Raw genomic sequence first — 14,319 nt, forward strand, 5'->3', positions numbered from 1 at the left:
CATATGTGGGTGTATATATATATATATATATATATATATATATATATATATATATATATATATATTCAAGTGATTTAACAGTTTCATATTTAACATTTGAGTATTTACCCTACCCAGACATCGGTTGTCTATCTCCAGTGTAAATCTGTAAAGCTGCAGGTGGACTTACAGTTTGACTGGGAGCCATAGAAGAGCAGATCCTTCTTGTGCTTGTTCCTTTTTGAATCCTCAGTTCTTTTCATAATATCGACCCTACAGCAGGTGCTTAATAAATAAATGTTGAATGGATGAAGAATGTGCAGTGAAAAAAAATTGAGGCCAATTTTCTTCTTTCTCAACTTCTTGTAAGGCATTGCCTTCTTCAAAGGAAACTCAAGAACTCTGCCTCCTGTGGGATTTTCCACCTTGGTTCAGATGGAAGACTTGGTTTCACCTGCTCCGGGTCTTTCTTTCCTCCTTCTCTTGGTAACAGCACCCTGATTTCCCTGTGTGGAGCTGAGAGTGAGCTGGGGAGCTGCTTGGGGCCAATCAGAACACTGTATCCCTCAGCCATCATCATGGCTTCAGGGTTGAGCGTGTGACTCAAGCCAGACCAATGGGAGATTGTGCAGGAATTCTGATAGACATTGGCAGAAGATGTCCTCTTTTCCTGGGGATGGGGGTCCATGGGATAAATAATGGGATAATGTGTAAAGATAATCTATAGAGACCACCTAGAGAAATAGGCAACATAGAGGAAATTAGAACTAAAAGATAATTCTAAAAAGAAACGCTGCATCTAGCCTGACCCATGTCATTTGTGAGAAGGCACAAATTCCTCTTTCTGGATTCAGCCAACTTGAGTTAGGTTGCTATCTATCACCCACCCAGATTTTACTTCAAAATTATATAGTCTAACACTGCACCCTTATATCATGGACACAGTCTTATTAACACAAAGATCTAGAAACCACTGAGGATTCTGGTCCTTGTTGCCCCGTTTATCCTGTGAGTCTCCTAGGTCATAGTAGAATCCAAAAGCAAGCATCTTCTTGGAATAAGCTTTAGATAGCACTGAGTCCCTTAGCATGTGTCATATGTCAGGGTCACTTGTATTATTTCTTCTACTAAGTATGGAAATCACTGATAAAAGGTGAAGATTTTACTGTAAGATCGGGTAAATATACCAGTCGCACAGACGGTGCTGAGAGATGGTTGTGTGGGGGGTAGGAGCATGGAACCTGGAGCTGAACCGTCCAGACTTGGCCATCTAGCTCCACAGCTGTCTAGTTGAATACCCACTTCTACCACTTAATAGCTGCAATGCCTTGGAGAAGTATTTTAATGTACCTGTTTCCTCATTTATACAGGTCGATGAGAACAGAGCCGCCTTATAGGGTCGCTTGACGGGATCAACGAGATACTACACAGTTACAAAAGAAGGGGGCAGTGTTCACAGGACTCACCATCAGAGACCTCCCCAGCTAGCAATGTTAGAATGGAAAACATAAATCCGGAAGAAAACGAACGGTCATTGGACATCCCCCGAAAGACTCTAATGCACTTCAAGACAGAGTCTCCAGGGCCTTGTTTTAGGACACGTTCCCCTCCCCTTGTTACCATCCTGTCCTTGGGAAAGGAAGGATGTGAGGTGACAGAGCTCTCGTCCCTTTTGCAGAGAGGATGTCTGTCTGGCAGAGTTGTGTGTGTGTGTGTGTGTGTGTGTGTGAGACAGACAGACACACAAACACACACACACACAACAGAGAGGAGGACAGATGACTTCACCTGAGCCCTGAATCAACTCCTCCTCAGGAGATAGCTCTGTCCCAGTGTTTCCATCTACAGGAACCAGTCAATCTCACTTTGTCTTAAGCAAGTGTGCACAGTACCCCCATCAAAACTGATGTTGCCCTGGCAGATGCAGTTCTTCCTAAAAATGTAAAGGACTTTGTGGAGTAAATATTACTCTCTCTCAACTCCAGTGAATTCTCTCAGCAAAAGCGATGTCCGCTCACTTCATTCATTCATCCATTTCATGAATTCTCACGGAGCACCTACAGCAAGCCCACATGACTTGTATTATTCTTATTTCTGTGACATCAGCCTGGTGGTCTCAGTTCATCACGGTCTGTCTTTGTTCATCTGTGAAATGGTGCTGCGCATCCCTCACTCCCAGGATGGTGGTGCCCACATAAGACTTACAGTTTGAAAACTCTGAAGGGTTTTATAAATGTGGGATGATATGTTCTGGAAAGAAATCTGAGCAGGAAACAAGACTTCTACAGTCGTGCAAGTGGTGGTTTTACAGCACCTTTGGGGAGCAGGTAAAATATAATGGTTAGTGGAGACATCGGTGGTAAATCAGACACCACCAGGATTCCACGTGTGAATGAGCAGAGTAGCGCACGGGGATGAACACGTTTAAGCCTGAAGTTGCCTCATGATTATGTGGATTCTTTCACTGGCTTTCTAGACTCTTGCGGGGATTTTTTCAAAGGCAGAACAAAGCTATAGGCGAATATTTCTTGCCACCATAAAATGAGGTAGAACGAAGTAAGCATAATAATAAATTTATAAAGAGACATTTTTAAGCACTACACGGCAGGCATTATGCTCAGAACACCTATAAGATTCTCTCAGTAAAACTGCACATCACCCTGTAAACTTATCTCATTTTATAGCTGATAAAATGGAGGCTGAGAGAAGTTACCTAACCAGCCCCAAATCATAGTGCTAGTAGATGAAGATGGAAATCCGGAGTAAGGGTCATTTTCATGATCAATGTTCCCTGGGAAGCCTTTGAAGAAGGTGAAATAACAAAGTACATGTTTTGGAGTAGGTAGCACTTGGACATAAGAAGTCAGGAGAGGAGAGTGTCTTTTGGGAACAGAGTGAACTGCAGTAGGTGAGACGTGGATTTGGAAAGCAGGGTGCATGAACAGAAAACCAAAAGCAATATTAATTGTGAATACGCTTTTGAAGTAACAGGAACAATTAAGATTGAAAAAGCAATGTGGGAGCAGACTAAGGAAGACTTTGAAGGTGAGATCAAGAGTCTAAGGCTGTTTTGCAAACAATGGGGAGAAACAGAAAGTTAGAGCCCTGCAATGGTATCATCAAAATGCCACCTAAGATGCACATAGCAGGCAGCAGAGAATGATCATGGGGTCAGGGTGGCCGAGCAGGAGGCTGACCCAGCATGGCAACAAGACAGACTTCATGCCAACAAAGGAAACTTGAAGAGGAAATTCTATGGTCAATGCCAAGGAGTCTCTTTTCTGATGACCTATTTTAGATATTTTGGTTTTGTTTTACAGCTTTATTTTTGCAGAGGATCAACTTTCTGGCTTGGAATCTAATAAAGCATGTGATTGCCTTTCACATTGCACAAACACATGGGCAGAGAAAAGACTACCCTGCAGGTTCTTGCGATTCCTCATCCAAAGGCTCCATCTGCTTGCCAAGAATGTGCTTGGTGCAGCCAGCCAGTCTGGCACAGTCCCCTCCTCCTCCTTCTCGTCCTGGAGCCCCACCCGCACCGACTCACTGGAGCCCGAGCTCCATCTAAAGCTAGAAAACCTGTGGCCACCCCCAGCTTCCCATCTGCTCCCACTGCCTCCCAGTTCAACCAGTGCAGCCTTCTGGCTGAAAACTCAATATTGCTGACCTTGAAGAAAACATGCTCTGTTTTCCCCAATGGCATCTCCAGTGTGGAGGGAAATAGACTGGCCTTTGTTACTGTCCCTGGTAGAAGATTATGGGCAGTGCCCAAAGCTGGGGGGGGGGGGCGGGGAGCGGGTGGCAGCAGGAGGTGAGGTCTGGTCAGTTGACTTAGCATAAGGCCTGTATTGTCCTGGAAGCCTCCTTTTGGAGAGACAAAACCCTCCAAGGAGCTGAGCTGCCCACTTGGGCTCAGATCCAGACAGGACTGATGACCCCAGGGCTTTTTCATGAATGTTTCTTGTCCCTCTAGATTGATATGCAGGGTCACATCAGTCTCACATGAGAAGTTTCCTGAAATAGTAGGTAAAACAGGAGAACCCAGAGGATCTTAGGCCCTGCATGACTTAGAAAAGAAGGGATCCTGGAGAAGTCACCATTCCCTGGCCCACACTTTTGACGTTAATAGCTATGGGACACATTGTACCAGACAAGCTTGGATTTGAACCCAAGACCATCAACTTTAAATTTCACTCTCTCCACCAGCCCAGTGTTTTCTGTTTTGTTTTTTTTTTTTTTCTATAAAGTATTGTCTTCAAGTGAAATCTTACATAGACCACTAATCGGCACACTATCTCTCTCAAACTGTAGGTGGTATGCTAATATAAACATTCTATTTGTTTGAACTTTTGCCATTCATTTAATGGATAAAACCCAAGAACCATTTCAGACCATTAGAGTTTTCTGTAAGCCTCGGCATTCATTTTAAGTCTTGCTTTCATTGGATGGAATTAAACAAACTCCTTTTCTATGCAGATAAGTCATTGCAAAGGATTAGCAGTTCTCAGATGCTCATCTTGAAGATTTGGCATAGTTGGGGTTTAGCAAAACGAGTCCAAAAGTCAGAGCTGAATTTCTCTTAATATTTAACTACAACCCTACAATCTTTGTCATAAACTTAAATGTCCAAATCAGGTGGTCAGTGCTTAAGTGTACAGTCAGCTAAGAAATCGCCTGTGCTGTGATGATTGCCGTGTAGGGTACACTATTCCTTACACTTCAATTTTCCTCTCCTAGTACATGTGAATGCCTAACTGTATTGCAAAACGATCTTTATATAAGCAATTTTATGTGAGAGGATCTGATAAAGAAGCAAGAGGCTTTCTGAATCACTGTAACATTTTAAAAATTTCAAATACAAATATCAGGAAAGGTCCATAGAAGGCCTTCTCCAAAATGGCACAGCCTAACAACCAAAAGTTACTCACTGGTAGCCTTGGCTGAGCTAAAATTTAATCGGAGACATTTGAGTATGTGTTGTTTTTTCAAAGCAGTATCAAATGTATAAGAGAAATAATTAAGGAATAATTTTAAGGGTTCCTAAAGCATTTTTAAAAACATGGCCCTAGACCCCCAGGTCTCCATCTCAGTCCCCAAACTGCTTTCACATGCAAGGATAAGCCAGACTGGGGGAAGGCTATTAGGAGGCGTGGCCCAGCGAAGAGAAGCCTTTCTCTAACCCCTGTTCCTGAGGACACAGCTCAGGAGCTGAGCATCATGATATGGGCCACTCAGACGCAGAGTGCGAGAGCCCAGTCATCTGGATTGGTTGACTTCATAGTCAATACGTGCTACGGGCTGCTTAGAGATGAACCAGTGAACACAAGAAAAACAAATGTCCCTGTGCTCACAGTGTCAGATTTCTAGTTGGGGGAGCTAGACATAAAAATCTGGAAGGGCAAGTGCCAAAAGGAGATATAATTAAGTGTACACACAAATCCAAACCAGTAGGAAAACAATAAAATATAAGTAAGATGGGTGCTGAGAATTAAAACAGGAGGTTGTTATGGTGAGTGGTTAGTCCTGACTTTAGACTGTGCCCTGGGAGGCCTGCTGGAGAATGCGAGGCTCAATCTCTCTGTCTCTGTCTCTCTGTCTCTTTCTCTCTCTCTCTCTCTCTCTCTCACACACACACACACACACACACACACACACACACAGAGCCACACACGTGCACATAGGCACATACACCCTGCCTTTTTATTATGACATTTCTTAAGCATCCACAAAGGTCCAGTGACGCACCCCCACTGACCCCAACATCAGTGGTCTTCAATATCTGGCCACCTCCTTCCATCTATCTCCCTTACCTTCCCTATACTTTCTTTCTTTCTTTTTTTTTTTTGCTATTCTTAGAGTATTTTATAGAAAATCCAAGATAGCACATCATTTCTCCCATAAACACTTAAGCATTTTAACAAAGACTTTAAAAAATAAACTTAAAAACTGATCTCATTAACACACTTTAAGATGAGTATTCCTTAATAGCATCCAATATCAAAACCGTCCCCAAATTTCCTCTAATTCTTTCAATTATATGTTTTTGCCATTAATTTGGGCAAAAAAAGTAAGGATGTGGAATTTAAATTGAGACTCCAAATGGCAAATAGGGGCAAGTACAAGACACAGACAGACAAAGGGCCACCAAAATACAAGGTGGCAAAGGTCCAGTGACATACCAGGAAGGAGCCGTTATTTGGGGAATTGAAAAGCCATCGTGACCAGCACTGCTCCCAGAAATCTTACCTGCAGGGGAAAAGGTGAGTGGCTTAAAGCCAAGCCCAGGAGTTCTCTAGGGCAAGAGTATGGTCGGTGTGACACATGGCTCAAGGTCAAGGTCAAGGTCACAGAAGTTGGCCTGGACAATAGAGGGGCAAAAGCTGCAGAGGAGGATGTGGCCCTTAGACTTGGCAGGGACGGATGCCCCTTAGGTAAGACTTCCGGGAGGAGGTCTCCAGGTCGCACGGGACTTCAGTTCTGTTCTGGGGCCACATGTTAAGCTCATCAGTGGTGGTCCCAGCAAATCAAATGAAGAGCAGAGGCAATGGCGGGAACCCAACCCAGAGGGCGCGGGCATGGTGGAGTACGGAACAAGCTCTGGTCAAAGGCTTTGCCACTGTGTGGCACCTTTTTGGTGTTATTGCTACATAGCTGAAAATCCAGAATTTTACATAAGATATCCTAAATTGTTGATATCTAAGCAGCTACTATAATTTTACTAAACACTTCATTCAGGTGAAGAAGACTTGATCTAGCCTTCTGGCCATTGGTTTTCAATCTTTGGTTGTTTAAAATGATGATTAGGACCTTGGGCTAAGGTAGTCTGCCTGGGATTTGAATCCTGTTTTCACCCATTACTAGCTAGCTGTGGAACCTTGGAAATGTTAATATCTCTGAGCCTCAGAAAGAAAATTGGGCCTCTCTGTCAGAGGCCCAATGGTGGTCCTCCAAACAACACGTCCCCATCGTAGCCCCTGGAATAAACTTAAGAGTCTCGGAATGTGATCACCCTACGTTGTCTAAATATGTCCCAAGTCCAATGACACGTGTCCTTACCAGAGACACACAGAAAAGAAGCTGATGTCAATATGGAGGCAGAGATGGGATCCATGAGTCCACAAGCCAAGGCTGGCCGGTGACCACCAGGGGCAGGAGGGAATAAGGAACAGGTTTTCCTTAGAGAACGTCCTCAGCCACACCTCTGGATGTCCGGGTCTCTGACCTCCAGAACTGTGAGACAATGCATTCCTGCTGCTTTAGGCCACACAGTTTGTGATCACACATTATGAAGGCCACATGTCTTTGGGTAGGAGCAGAAAGAGAGAGAATTGAGGAAAATATTGACTCTGCCCATGAATGTTTCCTCGATTCATCTGCAGGTAGATATGGCATGGCCATCTGTATTTGTTCATCATAAGAGATAAAAACCCTCCTCAAATGTATTTATCAAAGAGAGGCATTATCTGTTTTATGTCACTGAAAAGTTCAAAGAGTTACTTGCTTCAGGCATGGCTGGATCCAGGTGTTCAAAAACCTATCATCAAAGTGTTACCTCTGTTCCCACTCAGCTATAATTTTTCTTGGGTTGACTTTCAAAAGTCAGTTTCAGAGAACCAATTTTCAGCTAATCCTTTGACTGGAGGTTGGAGAATGCTAATTGACCTGCTTGGGTCATATGTCTACATGTGCTGTAAGGTCAGTAGGTAGGTGTTTTGGTCTGTGCTTCTATAACAAAATACCTAAGATGAGGTAATTTATAAACAGAAAATTGTTCCTCATAGTTCTGGTGGCCAGATGTCAAGGTGAAGGGGGTAGCAATCTTGGTGCTTGCTAAAGACCCCGTCTCTTTGTTTCCAAGATAGCACTTTGTTACTGCATTCACAGGAGAGGGTAAATGCTGGTCTGAGGTAGTTTCTTCCAGCTTTTTTTATAAGACACTTATCCATTCATGAAGGTGGAGCCATTGTTACTTAATCAGAGGGCACCTACTCTTAATTGGTATTAGGATTGGCATGAATCCTAACACCAATGAGATTAGGTTTCCCTATACACAAATTTTTCATGCTATGAAAGTAGGGAAGGGACAGTATCAAGAAAAAAGAAAAGACTGTCACACAGAATAAAAGGAAAGGAGGGTTGGACGGGCAGGTGATACACTGCATCCATGCATTCAGAGGGGCGGAGGTAACAAGCCACACACATGCAGGACCTGATCATATGAGGGGTGGCGTGGCGGGTCTGAGGGAAATGAGAAGTGACTTATTAAGGGTCCTGGTGAAATTGTTGGTCCTACTGAAAAGGAAAAAAGGTGTAAAATGAGATAGTTTCCTTACACTAAACTGAGAGAGGATTTCAGATGAATTGAGTACCCAAGATTCATTCTAAGAGCTTTCAAACTTTTATCCAATATAAGGAAAAATATCTTTCTTGCTTTAAGGTAGGAAAGGAATATTTTAAAAGACATAAAGCACTCATCATAAGACATTGCTATATTTAAGTACATTATAATCAAAAAAATATGCTGATAAATTTGTATATATAGTCAATAAAGGATCAAAATATAAAATATCAAAATATATTTTAAAACTCTTATAATTTAATGCAATATGATAAACAAACCAACAGGAAAAGGACGTTATAAATAAGAACCACATGCAATTAATAAACATAAAAAGCTGCTCAACCTCATTAGTAATCAAGGAAATACAAATCCAGATCCTAATGTGATGTGAAATTATGGTCATATAATTGACAAAAGTTTAAATTCTGACAAGGCCAAGTGTTGGCAAAGATGTGAAACAGGAAGAACTCAGGCACACTGCTAGCGGGAATGTGAATTGGAATGATCATTGCTATGGCCTCCGTCTCTGTGTGCCCCAAGTTAATCTGTGGCAACCTAACTCCAAGGCAATAGTTTTGGCAGAGAGTCTCTGGGGGCTGGTTAGGGCAAGATGGCAGAGCACTCGCCAATAGAACTCATGCCCTTAATGAAAAGAGCCTTTGGTGAGCTAGCCCTTGTGCCATGCAAGGTCACAGTGGAAACTACCATCTATGGAGCTGACGTGTGACCTGAGCAGAGCCTTCTGATTTGCTACCTCTGTGCTCCACAGGTGGTGACGATTACAGAGGATGAGCCATCGGCTCTGTGTGTCTACACAGGAAGGTGGAGATCAGTGCTGGGGACGTAAGACTGGGGACTACTGGTCCATTGATGACGTCTGGGAAGAGTCAGATGAAGAGGAGGAGTCCAGGAAGAGAAGCCTGTGGACACCCGTGTTCAGGGACACCACAGAGGAAGATGAACCAGTGGACAGGGCCTGGCCACCAAGGAAGGAGGGCAACCAGAGGGAGGCAGGGCCCTGGGAGCTGAGAAGAGAAAGTCTCTGAAGAAGCTGGTGATTGACTGTGGAAGAAGGTGGGGTCAGAAAAGGTACCACTGGGTCTGGGAGCCCAAGGTCATGGGTGACCTTGAGCACAGAAGAGCCTGTGCACTTGCCCCCCCACGATGCTGGCTCAGAGCTTCTGGCCTGGGCCCTGGGTGTGTCCCTGTCCCGTCCTCTCCCTGCCCAGCCCACCTGCCCCAGCAGGTGCTGACCCAGCCAGGGCACTTCCCACTCACCTTCCTTGGTGCCGCTTCCGTGACCACAGGCCCTTGCAGCCATGCCCAGCACCCTCTCTCGCCACCTCCCACACCTGATGTCAGTCATTCGAGGTCATTGTCTCTTGAGTCAGGTGGCCACCACCTGTGCAGGCTTGGCCACTCCGCCCTCCTGACAGCCCTGTCCCTCTCCTTCTTCTGCTTTCCTGATGAGTGGGGGTCTGGGAGCAAGCTGAGCCCTGGAGCCTAATTCTAATTCTATTTGAGCCACTTCTGTGGCCTGAATGTTGAAGTATATGCATTGGAAACTCAGTTCCCAGCGCGACCATGTAGGGGCCTGCTGGGAGATGCTGGGGTCCCCAGGGATCCTCCTTGTGTATGGATGAATCCCATTATCTAGAGTGTGGCCTGACACAAGCAGGCCTCTCGTGCTCTCCTATACATGTGTGGCTTGTTCTACTACCACATTAGGGTGCACCAGAAGAGCTCTCCCCACAGGCGGTGGCCAAGCTCACAGACTGTTCAACCTCCAGAACTGTAAGAAATAAATGCTGTTTCTTTATAAAGTCTCAGGCATTCTGTTACAGCAGCTCCATGTAGGCTAAGACAGCCACTGAATAGCTCACTGAATAGCTCACTAAATAGCAGTAAAGGCTTCAGCCGCTTTGGGTGCCAGACTCTTACTCTCTGAAATGAGTTATTTCTATTTGGGTGAGCTTAATATTCTGGAATGTTCTCTGACTCTAAGGATGGTAGTGTAGATTTACAATTTGGACATCTACCACCAAACTTGTGGAAAGGACACTATCCTCTGTTAATTTAACCTGACCTGGCCACCGGCTTAAGGAGAAGGAGGTGGCAGGTGGCCTGTATGTGGGAACTTCTTGGGGTGGGGGGGATGCCATACCTGTGATGGAGCAGCTTCATTTGCATCTGACAGGTAAACTTGCCCGGGATCCAAGACTGGCTAATGGACCTGCACTGAGTTCAACATGGCCAGTTCTGGGTTTCAGATACTGCTGTTGATGGCCAAAGCTTTAGAGGCAGAAAGGGGATTTTATTTTAAACCACTGGTGAAAGCATTCCTCATTTTTAAATGCCTACTGATGACTGGCTTTATTTTTATACCCACCATTTTCCTCGCAAAGAAATTAAACAAATAAACAGATGCCACCCTCTCTCCCGCTCTCTTTTGGCTTGGGTCCTCCGACACTGCAGTGCCTTCTGCACCATCTGCTGGCTCCGTAAAGGTAATTAACAAATGCACACTATTCCCAGACGAGGCTGGTTTTTAAGGACAATCAACATGCCAGGAAAACAGAGAGGAACAGAGACCGTGGCAGACCTGCTAGGCGTCTGCAGTCCCAGACTCCACTTCAGTGTGTCGTTGGAGCTGCTTGTCGAATTGTAACTTCTAAAAATGAATTTGAACGGATTTATACAAGGAAATGAGATTTCACCTCTAGTGGGAGACCTTAAAGGAGGAGTGAGAAAAATCGCAATGTGTCCAGGAGTGTTGGACTCCCAGAGCTAATTTTTCTGTATTAATTATCATCTTTGATTTATTGTGGATATTCTAAAGAAGGAGAAATGAAAACAGTCATCAACAAAAGCACGAGATAAAATGTTGTGCCGAGCGCTAAATGTTGGGTCACAGGCAGGCAAATGCTGCTCTTCCCTGAGGGACCTTGAATGTGTCAATCAACCTCTCTGAGCCTCCTTCTCAGACCTGTGAGCTGGGAACAATAGAAATACCAAGCCTTAAACAAGACAATGAATTTGGATCAAGAATCACATGCAGAGACCAGCGAGTACAAAGCCCTTCTTAAGTGCTGGTTGCTGTTAATGTTGTCTTATCAGGTGAGCAACCGTGACAGATGGCCTAGTCCAGCCTTAGCGGCAGGGAATTAATAACCCTTCTAGCAAGCCTCACGTTCTAAAAAGGGCAGAAGCACTGTAAATAAAGTGAGAGAATAGAAGGGTTGACATTAACAAAAAGAAAGTAAGACCTGGGGAAAAAAAAATAGTGTTGGAGACAAAAGATACAATTATAGCCTGTGTGTATTCAGAATCCATGAACAAGGCCAGTCGGGGCTCATGTGGACGCAGATGAAGGGGTTGGAATAGGAGATATGTTGTCAGAATTTTAAAAGGGGGAAAAAATGTCTGAAAGACGGGTTGCAATAAAATTTAAATATGAATGTGCATAAATAGAGAACCAACTTCCCGGGAAGGAGGCCTTCCTTTTTTGGCATGTTTAAAGTTAGATAGAACCAAACAGAAGTCAGATCCAGCAATCAGACAGAGGCTCCTAAAAGACAGAGTGTGATGTCTACTGGGGTGACTGTGTCTGTGTTCCCTTTGTGACTGATGGCAGAGGTGGGGCTCACGGAACCTGCTTCTGGTGGCCCAGAGACAAACAGCCCTGAGAGTGTCCTTTTAGGAGAGTCGTGGGGCTGCTCAAGGCAAAGTCAGAGGGTTGGCGTTTGTTTTCTGATGGCAACAGAAGATGTCCCTGGCCAGTAAAATAAGAACGTCAACAGTCACGGTCCCCTCCTTGATGGACGGAACGTGATATTTCTAGAGAGAATGAACCTTGGTAAATATCAAATTCACCTATACTTGCCGTTCGTTCCAGATCTCTTACAATGTCAGTGTGCTGCAGGACACCTGGCGGGTTGCCACCAGCTGGCGACAAAAGACACGGCCATCGGGGTTTATTTAGAGGACTTTCCGTCCTACTCCACAGGCTTCAATATTGACACTCTCCTTGGTGACAGCTGGGAATCCAGGACATGATGACCTAAATGCAATCCAATTCTTCCTCAAAATCCATCTCTGATACCAAATGTGAGCTGTGTTCCCCAAGACCACTACCAAGGACGGAGTTAAAGGACCCTCCCCGTACCCCAACTCGGGTCAGGGACATCCTGGTTTTCTCGTTCACCAGCTCCTCTGCCTCCTAATATAACTAGCAGTTAGAGTAGACAGGAAGTCGCAGGGTGGGTTGGCTCACTAGGCGCATGGTGTCTCCGAGGAAATTCCTGTAAGAGGAGACATGAGCGGGATTTCCCCAGATGGATGAGGGAGAAAGCAGAAACCCAGCAGAGACCCAAGGAAGTGGTCATGGTGGGCGCTGACTTCAGTTTCATGTTCTCAACTGGAGGGGGCAGGGAGGCACCGGAGAAGGTTCCCCAGGAAGGTCGGAGAGGGCTCTGGATGCACATCAAGGAACTTAGACCTTTCCTTGTGCCCTCAGAAGGCCACTGAAGAGTCTTCAGTAGCACCGACATGATGACATCTGCATTTAAGAAGTCTCACTCCAGTGACCATGGTTGGGGGAGGTTTGAGAATTAACAAGAGAATTGCAGGGAGCCCAGGGCACTGGGGATTTGAGTCATCTGTTGGAAATGGGGGCCCTGGCCTGGGTGGCCGCAGTGTGGGTAGCCACAGTGTGGGTGGAGAGAGGCAGGGAGGTGGGAGAGAAGAGTTTGACCAAGATAGGGCTAGTTTGCAGAAGGACGGTTTCAAGGTGGGGGTCAAGGTTTGAATTCTGACTGGGCCCTCAGTGGTTGGGTGGCCCTGGGCACATTTCTCTGATGCAATATTGTTTGAATGATTAATGAAGCTGGTGCTTTGTACTTAGAAAGTGCCCAAGGCGGCTGCGCGAGTGTTGGGAGGGCTGAGGAGGAAGAATCTGGGCTGTCTTTGGTCATTTTCATTGATGTTTGGGATTCCTCGATTCAAGAGAGAAGTTTCAGGACAGAACCGTTTCTGTGTTACTTTTGCATTCCCAGGGCCGACTGGTGCCCTACACATTTCTCAAATGGAAACCAATTATCGGATTTAATGAAGTCTACCTTGGAGTGGGATAGGAGGGGGCAGGTCATCAAGATGGCAAATGGAGGGCCTGGAGGGCGACCTTGCACTTTTCACTAACGCATGCTCACTCCGAAGGTCAACACAGAGCAGAGGACCCTATGTGCTCCCTATTTTGCAAAAGGAGACAAGTTCTGAGTGGTGAGGCTATCGTGTGTGGAAGAAATTGTACTGTGGAGCCACTGCAGCTCTGGGGAAGCCCATTGAGGAAGGCCAGGACACAGCCTCTTGGGACAGTGTCTGGCCAGGAGCACTGTATAGTCAAGGGAGCTGTCTTGGCGGAGGTGGCAGTTTTTCTAAACTGGACATGACTGCAGTTTGCAGAGCATCCAGACACCGAAATTTGACTTGGAAATCCTACAAACACCAGTCATGAGCTACAATTTGCATCTTGAATGTCCCCCAAAGGGCCATGGGTGGAAGTCTTCGTCCCAGCAGGTGCTTTGGGGAGGTGGCGGAGCCTGAAGGAGCGATTCTCTCCCTTTGCCTTGTGGCTGCCACGAAGTGAGCTTCTTCCTCCACCACGTGCTCCTGCCGTGGTGTAGTTACTGACTCACCACACACCCCAAAGCACTGGGGCCAACTGCTTAGGGCCTGAAACCTCTGAAACTATGAGTCCAAACAAACCTTTCCTCTTTTTAAGTTGATTTTCTCAGATATTTTGTTGTGGTGACGAAAATCTGACTCATACAACACATCGTGTGTCCCATGCTATCTCCCCCTGCCCACCAAGGTCAGTTCAAGTCTAGCCCCATCCATGTCCTTAATCGTGATACAAAGCTATCCACCTTCTCTCTCTCTCTCTCTCTCTCTCTCTCTCTCTCTCTCTCTCTCTCTTTCTCAGCTGAACTTTGTTGTGC

The sequence above is a fragment of the Marmota flaviventris genome, chromosome 7, assembly GCF_047511675.1.
Source record: "Marmota flaviventris isolate mMarFla1 chromosome 7, mMarFla1.hap1, whole genome shotgun sequence".
NCBI lineage: Eukaryota > Metazoa > Chordata > Mammalia > Rodentia > Sciuridae > Marmota > Marmota flaviventris.